The 21,433-nt window shown below is 44.6% G+C and overlaps 1 protein-coding gene across 1 annotated transcript in view; it reads right to left on the reverse strand.

The window, feature by feature from the left end:
* The window catches only part of LOC112237185 (C-myc promoter-binding protein), a 133,216-nt gene extending 112,207 nt beyond the window's left edge, over positions 1 to 21,009 (reverse strand). Inside the window, exon 1 of the mRNA XM_042318030.1 lies at positions 20,804 to 21,009. The gene's annotated coding sequence lies outside the window, so the exon portion shown is untranslated. The remainder of the gene's footprint in view (positions 1 to 20,803) is intronic.
* Between the last annotated feature and the right edge of the window lie 424 nt (positions 21,010 to 21,433).

Genomic DNA, 21,433 nt, shown 5'->3' on the forward strand with positions numbered 1-21,433 from the left:
AGCATCTGCTTCTAGTTAGACCAGGAGGGTTCACTGTTCCATCTCTCTCTAAAAAATAACCCTGTGGGAAATGAACATTTATTTTCTATGTCAGGAGATCCACGTGCCGTGCAGCACTTCTAGGACTAGAGACGGAGGACAGACCGAGTCAACCTGAGCAGAATGCTAAGAATACCTCCTGTCCTCTCCACTTCTAGGACTAGAGGCGGAGGACAGACCGAGTCAACCTGAGCAGAATGCTAAGAATACCTCCTGTCCTCTCCACTTCTAGGACTAGAGACGGAGGACAGACCGAGTCAACCTGAGCAGAATGCTAAGAATACCTCCTGTCCTCTCCACTTCTAGGACTAGAGACGGAGGACAGACCGAGTCAACCTGAGCAGAATGCTAAGAATACCTCCTGTCCTCTCCACTTCTAGGACTAGAGACGGAGGACAGACCGAGTCAACCTGAGCAGAATGCTAAGACATACCTCCTGAGCAGTGCCTCCTCCTCTCCACTTCTAGGACTAGAGACGGAGGACAGACCGAGTCAACCTGAGCAGAATGCTAAGAATACCTCCTGTCCTCTCCACTTCTAGGATTAGAGACGGAGGACAGACCGAGTCAACCTGAGCAGAATGCTAGGAATACCTCCTATCCTCTCCACTTCTAGGACTAGAGACGGAGGACAGACCGAGTCAACCTGAGCAGAATGCTAAGAATACCTCAAATCAAATCAAATTGATTTATATAGCCCTTCGTACATCAGCTGATATCTCAAAGTGCTGTACAGAAACCCAGCCTAAAACCCCAAACAGCAAGCAATGCAGGTGTAGAAGCACGGTGGCTAGGAAAAACTCCCTAGAAAGGCCAAAACCTAGGAAGAAACCTAGAGAGGAACCAGGCTTTGTGGGGTGGCCAGTCCTCTTCTGGTTGTGCCGGGTGGAGATTATAACAGAACATGGCCAAGATGTTCAAATGTTCATAAATGACCAGCATGGTCGAATAACAATAAGGCAGAACAGTTGAAACTGGAGCAGCAGCACCTCCTGTCCTCTCCACTTCTAGGACTAGAGACGGAGGACAGACCGAGTCAACCTGAGCAGAATGCTAAGAATTCTCCTGTCCTGTCCTGTCCTGTCCTCTCCTCTCCTCTCATCTCCTCTCCTCCTGACTGAGGTGTGAATGTCTCTGTGTGTGTGGTGTGGGTGCGTGGCTGTGTTAACATTCAGGACACGCCTGAGTCTGAGGTGTGATTAATACAAGCCAGTCTCCCGTTGCTCTAATGGCCTCTGCTTCCTATATACCCCCCACATGCTAATGAGTTGACAAACACACAAACACACTGCCTGAAACAGAACTGCTAACTCTTCAGGGGTTGAGACAGGAGAAGAGATTGGACTGGGGTCAGAACCTCTCCCTCTTCAGGGGTTGAGACAGGAGAAGAGATTGGACTGGGGTCAGAACCTCTCCCTCTTCAGGGGTTGAGACAGGAGAAGAGATTGGACTGGGGTCAGAACCGCTCCCTCTTCAGGGGTTGAGACAGGAGAAGAGATTGGACTGGGGTCAGAACCGCTCCCTCTTCAGGGGTTGAGACAGGAGAAGAGATTGGACTGGGGTCAGAACCGCTCCCTCTTCAGGGGTTGAGACAGGAGAAGAGATTGGACTGGGGTCAGAACCGCTCCCTCTTCAGGGGTTGAGACAGGAGAAGAGATTGGACTGGGGTCAGAACCGCTCCCTCTTCAGGGGTTGAGACAGGAGAAGAGATTGGACTGGGGTCAGAACCGCTCCCTCTTCAGGGGTTGAGACAGGAGAAGAGATTGGACTGGGATCAGAACCGCTCCCTCTTCAGGGGTTGAGACAGGAGAAGAGATTGGACTGGGGTCAGAACCGCTCCCTCTTCAGGGGTTGAGACAGGAGAAGAGATTGGACTGGGGTCAGAACCGCTCCCTCTTCAGGGGTTGTGCCTACATTCTGTCTGTGATAAACATGGCCATGTTTCCCCCCCCAAAACAACACCTTGTTTCATCATTATAAACCCATTTCCTTGTGTGGCTGACAGATAAATAGTGTTGTACTTCTGCATGTATTTTATGTGAAGGAAAACTATATAAAACTATATATAAAAAATTATAAAACTATAACTATATTCAACTATAGCTGCACGTCCCTGATCACTATTGAAGCAACAAAAACACAGTTGACTTTCTATATAAAACGCTGGCAAACTGGTTTAAGATGCTGATTTCGTTGAAGGTCTACATTGATGAAAAGGCTGATTTGTGAACTCTGACCCCTGATGTATTAAACTGTCCTAGGAACAGCGGGTTAACTGCCTGTTCAGGGGTAGAACGACAGATTTGTACCTTGTCAGTAACCTTCCGGTTACTAGTCCAATGCTCTAACCACTAGGCTACCCTGCCGCCCCAAATGACAATGACGTGTCATCTTTGTCACACTATAGAGATAGCTTGCATCAGGTTCTTTACTGACACATTATAGATGGGGAATTGTTTTTTAGGAACAAGTTACTAAAACGAGTAAGTGAAACAAGTAAGTGAAACAAGTAAGTGAAATGCTAACCGAGGCTTTAACATAACGCATTGTCATCTCTCCAGAGACACTCTTCCCAGCAGGCACACTAAGAGATACCTCTCTGTTTGTGGTGAAGTATAACAAGGGAGATCCCACCGGAGAGATCCCTCTCTCAGCACAGTCAGTCACTTCACAAGACGTGCCAGACCACCCAGGAAGCCAATGATGTAGAGACAACAGTTTCTTAACGTTCAACACAGCCACTGGAGAAGTTAAAGGAGCATTTTGCCTTTTTTAAATTTTTACAACCAAATCTCTATTTTTGATGTAAATGCCATGTTATGGAAGGATCCAGACAGTTGTTTGTTGTTGCTGTGATATCACTTCAGCCTACCCCAACCAGAGACTCACTCCCTCACCCTTGTTGTTGCTGTGATATCACTTAAGCCTACCCCAACCAGAGATTCACTCCCTCACCCTTGTTGTTGTTGTGATATCACTTAAGCCTACCCCAACCAGAGACTCACTCCCTCACCCTTGTTGTTGTTGTGATATCACTTAAGCCTACCCCAACCGGAGACTCACTTCCTCACCCTTGTTGTTGTTGTGATATCACTTCAGCCTACCCCAACCGGAGACTCACTTCCTCACCCTTGTTGTTGTTGTGATATCACTTAAGCCTACCCCAACCAGAGACCCTCACCCTTGTTGTTGTTGTGATATCTCAGCCTACCCCAACCAGAGACTCACTTCCTCACCCTTGTTGTTGTTGTGATATCACTTCAGCCTACCCCAACCGGAGACTCACTTCCTCACCCTTGTTGTTGTTGTGATATCACTTCAGCCTACCCCAACCAGAGACTCACTTCCTCACCCTTGTTGTTGTTGTGATATCACTTAAGCCTACCCCAACCAGAGACTCACTCCCTCACCCTTGTTGTTGTTGTGATATCACTTAAGCCTACCCCAACCGGAGACTCACTTCCTCACCCTTGTTGTTGTTGTGATATCACTTAAGCCTACCCCAACCAGAGACTCACTCCCTCACCCTTGTTGTTGTTGTGATATCACTTAAGCCTACCCCAACCAGAGACTCACTTCCTCACCCTTGTTGTTGTTGTGATATCACTTAAGCCTACCCCAACCAGAGACTCACTTCCTCACCCTTGTTGTTGTTGTGATATCACTTAAGCCTACCCCAACCAGAGACTCACTTCCTCACCCTTGTTGTTGTTGTGATAAGCCTACCCCAACCAGAGACTCACTTCCTCACCCTTGTTGTTGCTGTGATATCACTTAAGCCTGCCCCAACCAGAGACTCACTCCCTCACCCTTGTTGTTGTTTGTGATTTCACTTAAGCCTACCCCAACCAGAGACTCACTCCCTCACCCTTGTTGTTGTTTGTAATTTCACTTAAGCCTACCCCAACCAGAGATTAACTTCCTCACCCTTGTTGTTGTTGTGATATCACTTAAGCCTACCCCAACCAGAGATTCACTTCCTCACCCTTGTTGTTGTTGTGATATCACTTAAGCCTACCCCAACCAGAGACTCACTTCCTCACCCTTGTTGTTGTTGTGATATCACTTAAGCCTACCCCAACCAGAGATTCACTTCCTCACCCTTGTTGTTGTTGTGATATCACTTAAGCCTACCCCAACCAGAGACTCACTCCCTCACCCTTGTTGTTGCTGTGATATCACTTAAGCCTACCCCAACCAGAGATTCACTCCCTCACCCTTGTTGTTGTTGTGATATCACTTAAGCCTACCCCAACCAGAGACTCACTCCCTCACCCTTGTTGTTGTTGTGATATCACTTAAGCCTACCCCAACCGGAGACTCACTCCCTCACCCTTGTTGTTGTTGTGATATCACTTAAGCCTACCCCAACCAGAGATTCACTCCCTCACCCTTGTTGTTGCTGTGATATCACTTAAGCCTGCCCCAACCAGAGATTCACTTCCTCACCCTTGTTGTGCAGTACAGGGGGCTATGAAAAAACATGGACCAATGCTTCAAAAAACAACCAAATATGTCCTTTTAGAAGAAAAGGAAAATCTCTCAGTACAGTGATGCGGGTCTATAAAACATTATCCTCAACATTATCTTCTATTGTGTAGCAACTCGAGCGACAGGCTGCCTCTCTGTCCATTCTAGCAGCAGGTTACACAGAGAATGGAACAGCTGGATAGGGGGATACAGATTGAGGTGTGGATCAGGTTCAGAATTGAACAGCTGGATAGGGGAAACAGATTGAGGTGTGGATCAGGTTCAGAATGGAACAGCTGGATAAGGGGGAAACAGATTGAGTTGTGGATCAGGTTCAGAATGGAACAGCTGGATCAGGTTCAGAATGGAACAGCTGGATAAGGGGGAAACAGATTGAGGTGTGGATCAGGTTCAGAATGGAACAGCTGGATAGGGGGAACAGATTGAGGTGTGGATCAGGTTCAGAATGGAACAGCTGGATAAGGGGTAAACAGATTGAGGTGTGGATCAGGTTCAGAATGGAACAGCTGGATAAGGGGTAAACAGATTGAGGTGTGGAAGGTTCAGAATGGAACACTGGATAAGCTGGAATGGAACAGGGGTAAACAGATTCAGGTTCAGAATGGTGTGGATCAGGTTCAGAATGGAACAGCTGGAAGTTCAGCTGGATGGAACAACTGGGGGGAACAGATTGAGGTGTGGATCAGGTTCAGAATGGAACAGCTGGATAGGGGGAACAGATTGAGGTGTGGATCAGGTTCAGAATGGAACAGCTGGATAAGGGGGGAACAGATTGAGGTGTGGATCAGGTTCAGAATGGAACAACTGGATAAGGGGGAAACAGATTGAGGTGTGGATCAGGTTCAGAATGACAATTTCATGTGTATCTTCTCCTTTAAGAGTTTCCTTAGAGGCATTGTCATGTTCCCTGTCTGTCTGTCTGTCCGTCTGTCCGTCCGTCTGTCTGGACGTATTTAACTATACTTGTGGGTCCCCACAAGAATAATAAACAAACATTTGACCAACTGGGGACACATGGTCTAATTCTATTTCTAGGGGGTTTAGGGTTACGGTTAGAATTAGATTTAGGTTGAGGTTTAGAATTAGATTTAGGTTGAGGTTTAGGGTTAGGTTTAGAATTAGATTTAGGTTGAGGGTTAGGGTTAGGTTTAGAATTAGATTTAGGTTGAGGTTTAGGGTTAGAATTAGATTTAGGTTGAGGTTTAGGGTTAGGTTTAGAATTAGATTTAGGTTGAGGGTTAGGGTTAGGTTTAGAATTAGATTTAGGTTGAGGGTTAGGGTTAGAATTAGATTTAGATTTAGGTTGAGGTTTAGGGTTAGGTTTAGAATTAGATTTAGGTTGAGGGTTAGGATTAGATTTAGATTTAGGTTGAGGTTTAGGGTTACGGTTAGAATTAGATTTAGGTTGAGGTTTAGAATTAGATTTTGGTTGAGGTTTAGGGTTAGGTTTAGAATTAGATTTAGGTTGAGGGTTTTCGGGTTAAGGTTAGGAAAAATAGTGTTGTGTGATCAATTGTGTGTCCCCACAAGTTTAGTTGTACAAGACTGTGTGTGTGTGTGTGTGTCTGTGTGTCTGTGTGTGTGTGTGTGTGTGTGTGTGTGTGTGTGTGTGTGTGTGTGTGTGTGTGTGTGTGTGTGTGTGTGTGTGTGTGTGTGTGTGTGTGTGTGTGTGTGTGTGTGTGTGTGTCAGAGAGGTCTCTAAGTCCATGGCCGTTAGTTCAGTCACGTCTTCAAGGTAAAGTCGTTGTGAGAACAGCACTAAGGTGTTCAGGGTCAGTCAGTTCCTTAAGCATTACGTGTTATCACCACTGGCTATAGAGGACACAGCAGAACAGGCCTTGTTGTGTCTCACATCGCTCCCTACTCACTGTGGTACACATTAAAAACTAGTTGTAATGAACACGAGGGGAGACAGAGAGCTGGTTTCAAGCGCAGGGCACAGCTGGTGTTTATTGTAAAAGGCCACAGGAGGAGGCAGGTAGCTGGGTACAGGGGCAGGCAGAAGGTCATACACAGGAGGCAGGTAGCTGGGTCCAGGAGCAGGCAGAAGGTCATACACAGGAGGAGGCAGGTAGCTGGGTCCAGGGGCAGGCAGAAGGTCACACAGGAGGCAGGTAGCTGGGTCCAGGGGCAAAAGGTACACAGGAACAGCTGGGTCCAGGGGCAGGCAGAAGGGACAAGGAGGCGGGTAGCTGGGTCCAGGGGCAGGCAGAGACCAGGTAACAGTACAGGCAGGGAAAAGGCGTCGTCCGGGAGACCAGGCAATAGGTAGATAACAGGAAATCTGATAGGTTAAAGTACAGGCAGGGAATAGGCAAAAGGCGGCAGGCAGAAGTCCAGGACAACGACTCAGGGAACCACATAGAGCAACGATTCAGGGAACGATTCAGGGAACCACGTAGAGCAACGATTCAGGGAACCACGTAGAGCAACGATTCAGGGAATGATTCAGGGAACCACGTAGAGCAACGATTCAGGGAACGATTCAGGGAACCACGTAGAGCAACGATTCAGGGAACCACGTAGGACATCGAACATTATCTCAATTGGGGCTTCAGTTGGTACTGATAGAACGAACGCTCTACTTCAGATAGGGCTGCCTCGCTTGCTGTTCCTGACTGTTAGTCTCAAGTGGCGTTTTCACACTTGTCCATCTGTGTTTGGGTCTTTAATAAACACATCCAATACGATGTAAAACATTTGTTCCAACGTAAGGAGGAGTAGCTTGACTTGGAACTGCTTCCACTGTTTGATCTGCTGTGTGATTTTATATACAGTGGGGCAAAAAAGTATTTAGTCAGCCACCAATTGTGCAAGTTCTCCCACTTAAAAAGATGAGAGAGGCCTGTAATTTTCATCATAGGTACACATCAACTATGACAGACAAAATGAGAAGAAAAGAAATCCAGAAAATCACATTGTAGGATTTTTAAGTGGGAGAACTTGCACAATTGGTGGTTGACTAAATACTTGTTTGCCCCACTGTAGAATATCCCTCATTAACTACAGACTGAGATGAGAAAGTACTTCATGTTAGTTACGATAAATACTTGACAGTTAAAACTAATTCAGGGAGTTGATGTGAACACAGTGAAGTCAGAGACATGTCTCAGAATATCATTTATTCAACACCTGTCACCTGTTGCCTTAGCTATACCACAGACAGAGAGACAGAGAGAGAGAGAGAGAGAGAGAGACAGAGAAAGAGAGAGAGAGAGACAGACAGACAGACAGACAGACAGACAGACAGACAGACAGACAGACAGACAGACAGACAGACAGACAGACAGACAGACAGACAGACAGACAGACAGACAGACAGAGAAAGAGAGAGAGACAGAGATAGCGACAGACAGACAGAGAAAGAGAGCGAGAGCGAGAGAGACAGAGACAGAGACAGAGAGAGAGAGAGAAAGAGAGAGACAGAGAGAGACAGACAGAGAAAGAGAGCGAGAGCGAGAGTGAGAGAGACAGAGAGAGAGAGAGAGAGAGAGAGAGAGAGAGAGAGAGAGAGAGAGAGAGAGAGAGAGAGAGCAAGATCAGTGGAGTACGTAGAGGGTGCTTAGCTTTCAGATCAATCAGGTAAATTGCTTGCTGTTCCTAATTCCTGACAGCCAACGCTGTACTGTAATCTTGTTGTTAACTGAGAGTGCCAGTGAGAGACTGTGGAGTGTTAATTAGCCACGACTACATCAACTAACCTTGATAAATAACTCTACAGCTTCTCTAATAGCTTCTACAGGCGGGCTCTGCCAGCTTGAGACACACACACACAGACAGACACAGATCAGCAGTCTGTCTGCTAAATGATGCCATTGGGTGCCTTTTTCAGTCTGAAGGAAACGCAGTTTAAACACAGTTGAATACCACATCAAAAGTCGGTTCTACAGGTACTGATGTTACATAGTAAACAAGAGGGCACAAAAAAACCTATTCCCCCTCAGGAGACTGATGACTCCTTGCTGTCCACAGTCCACCTGGCCGTGCTGCTGCTCCAGTTTCAACTGTTCTGCCTTATTATTATTCGACCATGCTGGTCATTTATGAACATTTGAACATCTTGGCCATGTTCTGTTATAATCTCCACCCGGCACAGCCAGAAGAGGACTGGCCACCCCACATATGCTCTCTCTAATTCTCTCTTTCTTTCTCTCTCTCGGAGGACCTGAGCTCTAGGACCATGCCCCAGGACTACCTGACATGATGACTCCTTGCTGTCCCCAGTCCATCTGACCGTGCTGCTGCTCCAGTTTCAACTGTTCTGCCTTATTATTATACGACCATGCTGGTCATTTATGAACATTTGAACATCTTGGCCATGTTCTGTTATAATCTCCACCCGGCACAGCCAGAAGAGGACTGGCCACCCCACATAGCCTGGTTCCTCTCTAGGTTTCTTCCTAGGTTTTGGCCTTTCTAGGGAGTTTTTCCTAGCCACCGTGCTTCTACACCTGCATTGCTTGCTGTTTGGGGTTTTAGGCTGGGTTTCTGTACAGCACTTTGAGATATCAGCTGATGTACGAAGGGCTATATAAATAAATTTGATTTGATTTGATTTGAAAAGATTTGGCATGGGTCCTCAGATCCTCAAAAGGTTCTACAGCTGCACCATTGAGAGCATCCTGACTGGTTGCATCACTGCCTGGTATGACAACTGTTTGGCCTCCGACAGCAAGGCACTACAGAGGGTAGTGCTTAAGGCCCAGTACATCACCAGGGGCCAAGCTTCCTGCCATCCAGGACCTCTATACCAGGCAGTGTCAGAGGAAGGCCCTAAAAATTGTCAAAGACTCCAGCCACCCTAGCTATAAGACTGTTCTCTCTGCTACCGCATGGCAAGCGGTTGGTTCCGGAGCGACAAGTCTAGGTCCAAGAGACTTCTAAACAGCTTCTACCCCCAAGGCATAAGACTCCTGAACATCTAATACAATGGCTACCCAGACTATTTGCATTGCCCCCCCCACCCCTCTCTCTGTTGCCATCATTAAGACATAGTCACATAGTCAACTCTACCTACATGTACATACTACCTCAACTAACCGGTGCCCCCGCATATTGACTCTGTACCAGTACCCTCCTGTATATAGTCTCAATATTATTATTTTACTGCTGTTCTTTAATTATTTGTTACTTTTATCTTTTATTCTTATCTGTATTTTTTTTTTAAACTGCATTGTTGGTTAGGGGCTCGTAAGTAAGCATTTCACTGTAAGGTCTACACCTGTTGTATTCAGCACTTGTGACTAATATAATTTGATTTTGATTTGATTTGAAACACAGTGGAATACCACATTTAAAGTTCTACTGGCACTGAGTACTGATGTTACATGGTAAACACAGTAGAATAGCACATTTAAAGTTCTACTGGTACTGAGTACTGATGTTACATAGTAAACACAGTGGAATACCACATTTAAAGTTCTACTGGCACTGAGTACTGATGTTACATGGTAAACACAGTAGAATAGCACATTTAAAGTTCTACTGGTACTGAGTACTGATGTTACATAGTAAACACAGTGGAATACCACATTTAAAGTTCTACTGGTACTGAGTACTGATGTTACATGGTAAACACAGTGGAATACCACATTTAAAGTTCTACAGGTACTGAGTACTGATGTTACATAGTAAACACAGTAGAATAGCACATTTAAAGTTTAACTGATGTTGCTCATATTGAATCACAATAAGGCTGATTTCCATTATCTCTGTGTGACGTCATGTGGATGATGGACTAGCTGAATCATCGTATGGACTTAGAGAAAGACATGTAATCTACTCTGGCATATTGGCGTACAATCACTCATAGTAGTGACAGGGTGTATAAAATAGAGCACAACGCCATGCAATCTCCATAGACAAACATTGACAGTAGAATGGCCTTACTGAGGAGCTCAGTTACTTTTAACGTGGCACCGTCATAGGATGCCATCTTTCCAACAAGCCAGTTTGTCAAATTTCTGCCCTGCTAGAGCTGCTCCGGTCAACTGGAGGTGCTGTTATTGTGAAGCGGAAACATCTAGGAGCAAAAAACGTCTCTGCCAAAAGTGGTAGGCCACACAAGCTCACGGAACGGGACCACCGAGTGCTGAAGTGCGTAAAAATCACCTGTCCTCGGTTGCAACACTCAATACCTTGTTCCAAACTGCCTCTGGAAGCAACGTCAGCACAAGAACTGTTCGTCGTGAGCTTCATGAAATAGGTTTCCATGGCTGAGCAGCCGCACACAAGCCTAAGATCACCATGTGCAATGTCAAGCGTCAGCTGGAGTGATGTAAAGCTCGCCGCCATTGGAACAATGGAAACGCGTTCTCTGGGGAGATGAATCACGCTTCACCATCTGGCAGTCCGACGGTTGAATCTGGGTCTGGCGGATGAGTAAGAATGGTCTGGGGCTGTTTTTCATGGTTCGGGCTAACCCCTAAATTCCAGTGAAGGGAAATCTTAACGCTACAGCATACAATGACATTCTAGATGATTCTGTGCTTCCAACTTTGTGGCAACAGTTTGGGGAAGGCCCTTTCCTGTTTCAGCATGAAAATGCCCCTGTGCACAAAGCAAGGTCCATGCAGAAATGGTTTGTCGAGATCGGTGAGGAAGAACTTGACTGGCCTGCACAGAGCCCTGACTTCAACCCCATCGAACACCTCTGGGATGATTTGGAACGCCGACTGAAAACCAGGCCAAATCGCCCAACATTAGTACCTGACCTCACTAATTTTCTTGTCGCTGAATGGAAGCAAGTCCCCTGCAGCAATGTTACAACATCTAGTGGAAAGCCTTCCCAGCAGAGCAAGAGGCTGTTATAGCAGCAATGTTACAACATCTAGTGGAAAGCCTTCCCAGCAGAGCAGAGGCTGTTATAGCAGCAATGTTACAACCACTAGTAGAAAGCCTTCCCAGCAGAGCAAGAGGCTGTTATAGCAGCAATGTTACAACCACTAGTGGAAAGCCTTCCCAGCAGAGCAAGAGGCTGTTATAGCAGCACTGTTACAACCACTAGTGGAAAGCCTTCCCAGCAGAGCAAGAGGCTGTTATAGCAGCAATGTTACAACCACTAGTGGAAAGCCTTCCCAGCAGAGCAAGAGGCTGTTATAGCAGCAAAGTTAAAACATCTAGTGGAAAGCCTTCCCAGCAGAGCAAGAGGCTGTTATAGCAGCAATGTTACAACATCTAGTGGAAAGCCTTCCCCAGAAGAGTGGAGGCTGTTATAGCAGCAATGTTACAACATCTAGTGGAAAGCCTTCCCAGCAGAGCAGAGGCTGTTATAGCAGCAATGTTACAACCACTAGTGGAAAGCCTTCCCCAGCAGAGTGGAGGCTGTTATAGCAGCAATGTTACAACCACTAGTGGAAAGCCTTCCCAGCAGAGCAAGAGGCTGTTATAGCAGCAAAGTTAAAACATCTAGTGGAAAGCCTTCCCAGCAGAGCAAGAGGCTGTTATAGCAGCAATGTTACAACATCTAGTGGAAAGCCTTCCCCAGAAGAGTGGAGGCTGTTATAGCAGCAATGTTACAACATCTAGTGGAAAGCCTTCCCAGCAGAGCAGAGGCTGTTATAGCAGCAAAGGGAGGGGACCAACTCCATTTTAATGCCCATGATTTTTGGAATGAGCTGCTTGAAGAGCAGGTATTCACATGTTGTCCTGTAGTGTATATCGATATTTGAGTTTTTTGGCTTCTGTAGGTAGCGTTAGCTAGTGCTAGTCGGCTGTACCTGCGCCCAAACTTATTAAATAGTGAGCCAACACGTTTTCAGCACTTTTATGTCCATGACGGATCAAAACTAGTTTTCTCATGACTCTCTCTCGTCTCTCTGCAGCAGACATATGGTGAACAATATGTTTGGAACATCGAATCGCAATAAAATCACAGTATTGAATCACAACACATATCGTATCGTCGTATCGGTACCTAAACATGGTGATAATATTGTATGGAGAGGTCCCTGGTAATTCCCTGCCCTAACTCATAGTGCATCAGGAAGAATGATAAAAGACAAGCTTTATACTGATGTATTGTTGACCTTACAGTCACGCTATCTGTCCCTTCAGGGATGCTAGACACAGGCTATTGTGCCCTGGGACACAGCTAAATTAAGCTATTGGGGTCTTTTTTTTCATTCCCAAAGTGACTGCAGTAAAGTAACCAACACTGTGGGGTAACACAGTAAGTGGGTGGTTCACCAGCTCACCTACTTCCTTTTCTCCAGCTGATGTAATACGGATGGAAGGACTTTAAGTCTTTAAGCCAGGTTCTTATGTCCTTAGAGAGACACAGAGACTTAAAGTAACAACCCGTTCTGTCTACTCTGGCATATTGGCATAGGCTAAAGCTATACTCTGATTTCCCCCAAACACAAGACTCCAGCATCAGTACAGAGCTTTAGAAACAGAGCTTTAGAAACAGAGTTCTAGAAACAGAGTTCTAGAAACAGAGTTATAGAGTTCTAGAAACAGAGTTATAGAGTTCTAGAAACAGAGTTCTAGAAACAGAGTTCTAGAAACAGAGTTATAGAAATAGAGTTCTAGAAACAGAGTTATAGAGTTCTAGAAACAGAGTTATAGAAATAGAGTTCTAGAAACAGAGTTATAGAAATAGAGTTCTAGAAACAGAGTTCTAGAAACAGAGTTATAGAAATAGAGTTATAGAAACAGTTATAGAGTTCTAGAAACAGAGTTCTAGAAACAGAGTTCTAGAGTTCTAGAAACAGAGTTCTAGAAATAGAGTTCTAGAAACAGAGTTCTAGAAACAGAGTTATAGAAATAGAGTTATAGAAACAGTTATAGAGTTCTAGAAACAGAGTTCTAGAAACAGAGTTATAGAGTTCTAGAAACAGAGTTATAGAAATAGAGTTCTAGAAACAGAGTTCTAGAGTTCTAGAAACAGAGTTCTAGAAACAGAGTTCTAGAAATAGAGTTATAGAAACAGTTATAGAGTTATAGAAACAGAGTTATAGAAACAGAGTTATAGAGTTATAGAAATAGAGTGAGAGTACATCAGAAAGAATGATCCAGAAATCAAATCAAATCAAATTTATTTATATAGCCCTTCGTACATCAGCTGATATCTCAAAGTGCTGTACAGAAACCCAGCCTAAAACCCCAAACAGCAAGCAATGCAGGTGTAGAAGCACGGTGGCTAGGAAAAACTCCCTAGAAAGGCCAAAACCTAGGAAGAAACCTAGAGAGGAACCAGGCTATGCTGTGCCGGGTGGAGATTATAACAGAACATGGCTCACTTAATTGTTACGTATTGCCTCTTCCTTCAGACCCACTCTAGGTATCCATCCTTCATACCCACTCTAGGTATCCATCCTTCATACCCACCCTAGGTATCTATCACTACTGTAGACCAGGGCTCTTCACTACACAGAGAATAGGGTTCCATCTGGGACGTACCCCAGATAATTCCCTCACTACCTGGCAGAAAACCATTCTTCAGAGAGCTTAAGGCTTCAAGGCAAGGCAGCCAACAGGTTTGCGAAATCCTTGTGGTTTTTTTTTTTTTGTTGTTGTCCTGGCGTGTTTTTCAATTCACAGGCAGCTCTTTGCTTTGGGAAGCGCCAGTAGGTGCTTTGATTTTGTGACTCATCAGAAGGTGAAGACAGCCAATTGCTTTCACCTTAATAAGCTCCCCATCCCCCGTTCTGTGTATTAGAGAAATGAAAGGAAACACATAGTCAGTTGAACGACTGAATACATTCAACCGAAATGTGTCTTCCGTATTTAACCCAATCAGAGAGGAGCGGTGGGGGAGGACAGATGAACCTTTTTAATCATTTAATCATCAAGATTTTCTTAACTCTATTTCTTGAACTGCCTTGTTGGTTAAGGGCTTGTAAGTAAGCATTTCAATGTATTTCTTTATTTAACCTTTATTTAACCTTTATTTAACTTTATTTAACCTGTTGTTTTCGGCGCATTTGAGAAATAACATTTGATTTGATTTCTCATGTAAAATATGTGTATCACTGCTGCCCGCCTATGTTTTACAAAACCAATGGGTATGTAACCTAGCCCTGCCTAAACCAATGGGTATGTAACCTAGCCCTGCCTAAACCAATGGGTATGTAACCTAGCCCTGCCTAAACCAATGGGTATGTAACCTGGCCCTGCCTAAACCAATGGTTACTGTATGTAACCTAGCCCTGCCTAAACCAATGGGTATGTAAGGCCATTAAACAGGTAGTCTAAACCAATGGGTATGTAACCTAGCCCTGCCTAAACCAATGGGTATGTAACCTAGCCCTGCCTAAACCAATGGGTATGTAACCTAGCCCTGCCTAAACCAATGGGTATGTAACCTAGCCCTGCCTAAACCAATGGGTATGTAACCTAGCCCTGCCTAAACCAATGGGTATGTAACCTAGCCCTGTCTAAACCAATGGGTATGTAACCTAGCCCTGCCTAAACCAATGGGTATGTAACCTAGCCCTGCCTAAACCAATGGTTACTGTATGTAACCTAGCCCTGCCTAAACCAATGGGTATGTAACCTAGCCCTGCCTAAACCAATGGTTACTGTATGTAACCTAGCCCTGCCTAAACCAATGGCCCTGCCTAAACCAATGGGTATGTAACCTAGCCCTGCCTAAACCAATGGTTACTGTATGTAACCTAGCCCTGCCTAAACCAATGGTTACTGTATGTAACCTAGCCCTGCCTAAACCAATGGTTACTGTATGTAACCTAGCCCTGCCTAAACCAATGGTTACTGTATGTAACCTAGCCCTGCCTAAACCAATGGTTACTGGGATAGAAATGTAATGTAATGTAACCTAGAAAGCGTAAAGCCCCTAAACCAATGGTTACTGGGATAGAAATGTAACCTAAACCAATGGTTACTGAAATGTAATGTAATAGCCCTGCCTAAACCAATGGTTACTGGGATAGAAATGTAACCTAGCCCTGCCTAACCAATGGTTACTGTATGTAACCTAGCCCTGCCTAAACCAATGGTTACTGTATGTAACCTAGCCCTGCCTAAACCAATGGTTACTGGTAATAGAAATGGTTAATGTAACCAAGCCCTGCCTAAACCAATGGTTACTGGGATAGAAATGTAACGTAACCTAGCCCTGCCTAAACCAATGGTTACTTAGAAACTGGTAACCTAGCCTAAACCAAAACTGATAGAAATGTAACCTAGCCCTGCCTAAACCAATGGTTACTGGGATAGAAATGTAATGTAACCTAGCCCTGCCTAAACCAATGGTTACTGGGATAGAAATGTAATGTAACCTAGCCCTGCCTAAACCAATGGTTACTGTACGTAACCTAGCCCTGCCTAAACCAATGGTTACTGGGATAGAAATGTAATGTAACCTAGCCCTGCCTAAACCAATGGTTACTGTACGTAACCTAGCCCTGCCTAAACCAATGGTTACTGGGATAGAAATGTAATGTAACCTAGCCCTGCCTAAACCAATGGGTTACTAGGGCCTAAACCAATGGTTAGTAAATGTAATGTAACCTAGCCCTGCCTAAACCAATGGTTACTGTATGTAACCTAGCCTAAACCAATGGTTACTGTATGTAACCTAGCCCTGCCTAAACCAATGGTTACTGGGATAAAATGTTAATGTAACCTAGCCCTGCCTAAACCAATGGGTATGTAACCTAGCCCTGCCTAAACCAATGGTTACTGTATGTAACCTAGCCCTGCCTAAACCAATGGTTACTGGGATAGAAATGTAATGTAACCTAGCCCTGCCTAAACCAATGGTTACTGGGATAGAAATGTAATGTAACCTAGCCCTGCCTAAACCAATGGTTACTGGGATAGAAATGTAATGTAACCTAGCCCTGCCTAAACCAATGGTTACTGGGATAGAAATGTAATGTAACCTAGCCCTGCCTAAACCAATGGTTACTGTACGTAACCTAGCCCTGCCTAAACCAATGGTTACTGGGATAGAAATGTAATGTAACCTAGCCCTGCCTAAACCAATGGTTACTGTATGTAACCTAGCCCTGCCTAAACCAATGGTTACTGGGATAGAAATGTAATGTAACCTAGCCCTGCCTAAACCAATGGTTACTGTATGTAACCTAGCCCTGCCTAAACCAATGGTTACTGTATGTAACCTAGCCCTGCCTAAACCAATGGTTACTGTATGTAACCTAGCCCTGCCTAAACCAATGGTTACTGTATGTAAAGCCCTAGCCTAAACCAATGGTTACTGTATGTAACCTAGCCCTGCCTAAACCAATGGTTACTGTATGTAACCTAGCCCTGCCTAAACCAATGGTTACTGTATGTAACCTAGCCCTGCCTAAACCAATGGTTACTGTATGTAACCTAGCCCTGCCTAAACCAATGGTTACTGTATGTAACCTAGCCCTGCCTAAACCAATGGTTACTGTATGTAACCTAGCCCTGCCTAAACCAATGGTTACTGTATGTAACCTAGCCCTGCCTAAACCAATGGTTACTGTATGTAACCTAGCCCTGCCTAAACCAATGGTTACTGTATGTAACCTAGCCCTGCCTAAACCAATGGTTACTGGGATAGAACATGGCATAGGCCTATAGCCCAGCTTAGCCCAATGGTTTATGTGATATTACAGATGACCTAGACAGTAACAGGGTTTGTAATGACAAACACCCTGTAAAACCAATGTTTGCATCTGCCAGTAAGTGACTATTAAAATCCTTACTTAAAGGCTGGTCAGGACTTAGTGCTGTTACATCAATCCTCTGAGACCACAGCCCACTCAACACACAGCCAGCCAGACAGCCAGCCAGCCAACACACAGACAGACAGCCAGCTAGCCACCCGTCGCACAGCCAGCCAGACACCCAACACACAGCCAGCCAGCCAGCCAGCCAGCCAGCCACCCAACACACAGCCAGCCAGACAGCCAGCCACCCATCACACAGCCAGCCACCCAACACACAGACAGACAGCCAGCTAGCCACCCATCACACAGCCAGCCAGCCAACACACAGCCATCCAGCCACCCAACACACAGCCAGCCAGCCAGCCAGCCAGCCACCCACCCAACACACAGCCAGCCAGCCAGCCAGCCACCCACCCAACACACAGCCAGCCAGCCAGCCAGCCACCCAACACACAGCCAGCCACCCACCCAACACACAGCCAGCCAGCCAACACACAGCCAGCCAGACAGCCACCCACACAGCCAGACAGCCTAACAAGAGTGTAAAAACAGCCCACCCACTGACATTCAGGAGACACCCTGCCCATTTGTAGGCCTAATACTTTACAAAATACTCTGTTCCCAGATTTAGCCTAGGCCTAATTGATGTTTCTGTTTTGCAATCCCTGAGTCAATGTTAATCTAAGGCTGTGAAATTGCCATTTCTTTGGTTTGTTTCCAAATCTAAAGCAGTCCATCCGATGTTATGTGTCTATTTCCAACCTCCCATCCCAGACATAGACTGTTCTCTCTGCTACCGCACGGCAAGCGGTACCGGAGCGCCAAGTCTAGGTCCAAGAGGCTCCTAAATAGCTTCTACCCCCAAGCCATAAGACTCCTGAACAGCTAATCAAATGGCTACCCAGACTATTTGCATTGTCTCCCCCCCGCTGCTGCTACTCTCTGTTTATTATCTATGCATAGTCACTTTAATAACTCTACCTACATGTACATAATTACCTCAATTACCTCGACACAGGTGCCCCCGCACATTGACTCTGTACCGGTGCCCCCTATATACAGCCCCACTATTGTTATTTACTGCTGCTCTTTAATTATTTGTTCATCTTATTTTCTGAAAACTGCATTGTTGGTTAAGGGCTTGTAAGTAAGCATATCACTGTAAGGTTGTATTCGGCACATGTGACAAATACAATTTGATTTGATTTGATATCTGTTATCTTTGCTGAAGAAGACAGAAATCTCATACATTACTTAGTCTTTCTCGTAGCCTACATTCTGCATCATCTTCTATTCTGACTAGGCTACATTCTGCATCATCTTCTATTCTGACTAGGCTACATTCTGCATCATCTTCTATTCTGACTAGGCTACATTCTGCATCATCTTCTATTCTGACTAGGCTACATTCTGCATCATCTTCTATTCTAACTAGGCTACATTCTCATGTATGTACTGGTTCCCCTATATGAAGTCTGGTTCTCCTATAATATGTCCTATCCCTGGACACTGACATCTGAACTTCTATCTTCAGGGTGTTGCCTTTGCTTTGAACCCCATCAGTGGTGCAGCTGCTGCCTCTCTGCACAGTGAGAAAGGACCCCTGGGCTTTGGCAAGGCCTTGGTCCTAAATCGCACCCTATTCTCTATGTAGTGTACTACTTTGACCAGGGCCCCGAGCCCTGCTTCCGGAACTCTAACTCCCTGCTTCCGGAACTCTAACTCCCTGCTTCCGGAACTCTAATTTTCATGCTGTGTGGTTCAAAAGCAGGACTTGACTGTTGACTGACTACCTTCACGTATTTCTCTCTCACGTGTGACAGTGTTTTTCCTTGCGAGGTCAACATGTTTTCCTCCTTTTAACATTCCGATACAAGGGACACCGTTGGTTAGAACGGGAACAGACACGGCATGGTAGACTGCTTACGTTTGTCCTCTCTCTCTCTCTCTGTCTCTCTCTCTCTCTCTCTCTCTCTCTCTCTCTCTCTCTCTCTCTCTCTCTCTCTCTCTCTCTCTCTGTCTCTCTCTCTCTCTCTCTCTCTCTCTGTCTCTCTCTCTCTCTCTGTCTCTGTCTCTGTCTCTCTCTCTCTCTCTGTCTCTCTCTCTCTCTCTCTCTCTGTCTCTCTCTCTCTCTGTCTCTCTCTGTCTCTGTCTCTCTCTCTGTCTCTCTCTGTCTCTCTCTGTCTCTCTCTCTTTCTCTCTCTCTCTCTCTCTCTCTCTCTCTCTCTCTCTGTCTCTCTCTCTGTCTCTCTCTCTCTCTCTCTATCTCTCTCTCTGTCTCTCTCTCTCTCTCTCTGTCTCTCTCTCTCTCCAACAATTGTTTTACTATTTTAAATAAATCATGACAACTCAGTTTGTGTTGAACACTGACAATATTTGTCAGGATTAGCTTAGTTATTGACGCACAGGATAGAATAAAATAGAATATGATAAGATAGAATCTAGACTGTTGACTTGGATCCAGAAGAGGAATTGTGCAGTTTACTGAGTGAATATATAAACACCTCTCTGGTATAAGTGGCAGTGAGGTTTCCAAATCACATGGGTAGGTTGTGTCTATCTTCCTGTCAGAGTGTGACGGTATGATTTGATCTGACTTGTCTGTCCTGTATGGTGTCATCACTTTAATCTCTCGTGAGGAAATACATATGATGAAATCCATCTTTAATAGCCTAAAGTTAATTCATATCTGATGTCTCCATCATTCCAGTATGCAAGAATTTGGAGACGTTTTTTTTACACATCTGCTTTCCATACAGCTGTTTCCAAAGCACAAACAGCATACTTTCTATTTTTTTTTGCCACCAAAACATCCAAGTGAATACAAAATCTAAATCACGTTTCCACTATACTCACTTCAGCTCAATCTAAACAGTAGGGTCAACTTTGTTTCCTCAGTCAAAAACCACGATGCCAGTTTCCTCAATCTTGAGCTAGTAGTTCATGTTGTACTCTGTTTGCACACCATCAAGCCTCCAGCAAATAACTACATAGCTCTGCCAAGCAGAAGTGACACATGGTTTTCTCCCCCAGCTTAAATTATTATCTGACAGAGGAAGATATTCAGTTTTATTTTAAGACTATCTGACCCACACATTACTTTATTATAGTCCAAGACAAAAATCTATTCGTGACACTAGAATGTGCACTATATAACCAATCAGTCAATCCTTATGTCCCTGCATAGGGTCATAGTCATAGCCACACAGGTGGGTCCTGTAAACGGGTCCCATACTGTGATTCCATGCTCTGGGGCACGAATATAAAAGCTAACTATATTCATTATGCACACCGTTTTCCACCACCTTGACAGACTGACAGCAACCTGTGGCATGTCATCTGCATACGCATGAAGGTATTACAGAAGCCGACGAGATACTAAATCAATTACAACGCAGCTTTAAAAGCAGGACACATTGAGGCTGGTACTGTCTGTCTGGACAGTTATCCGGTGAATTCACTGCATGAATTCTGCTCAAATTCACCTAGGGGTGATCCCACTAAACGGAGAGTGACAGCCTGGAATAAAACACCGTTCGCCCTAGTTAGCCTGGCTACGGCCGGTTACCTCACATTAGCTAGCAAACTCACAGCTAAACCCCTTATCAACTCCTCACAAAATAACGGTTTAATTAACATTATACTTACACCACCAGCAAACGCGATTTCACTCGTCGTTCAACTTCGGCGGGATTTCTTCAAAAACACACTGGCATTTTTTTTTTAAAAACAGTCAATATTTGAATGAGCCGTTGATATCTAGAAATAGACTACAATATTTCTGTAGCCAGTTGTGTTCAAGGCGCCGACCCGGCTCCGTCCTCCGCCATTTTGGTTGTGATGGAGGATACGTTGCGTCGCGCGGGTTTGGTTTGGCTGCTGTCGGGTCACCCTATGTAATTATAGGAAGCACCAAAACAACATATCATTGTGTTATAGCTGTGTAACACATGTATGAACTACACTATCTATAAACTAATATATATATATATAATTTTTTTTTACAAACTAAGTTATACAATTTTGAATGTGAAGATTCTGACTTGCAAGTCTACACAAGTACTGGTAAAATACATTAAAATGCTTAGGACTATATATAAAATGCATATAATACATTTTATACATAATTGTAAGTATACTTTAATGTGAAGTGTTATTGAAAATGTTAATTTCCCAGACAAAAACAAAAATATAAAGGCAACATGAAACAATTTCATTTTTATTTTTTTATTTTATTTAATAAAATGAAACAATTTCAAAGATTTTACTGAGTTACTG

The sequence above is a fragment of the Oncorhynchus tshawytscha genome, unplaced genomic scaffold, assembly GCF_018296145.1.
Source record: "Oncorhynchus tshawytscha isolate Ot180627B unplaced genomic scaffold, Otsh_v2.0 Un_contig_4866_pilon_pilon, whole genome shotgun sequence".
Classification (NCBI taxonomy): Eukaryota; Metazoa; Chordata; class Actinopteri; order Salmoniformes; family Salmonidae; genus Oncorhynchus; species Oncorhynchus tshawytscha.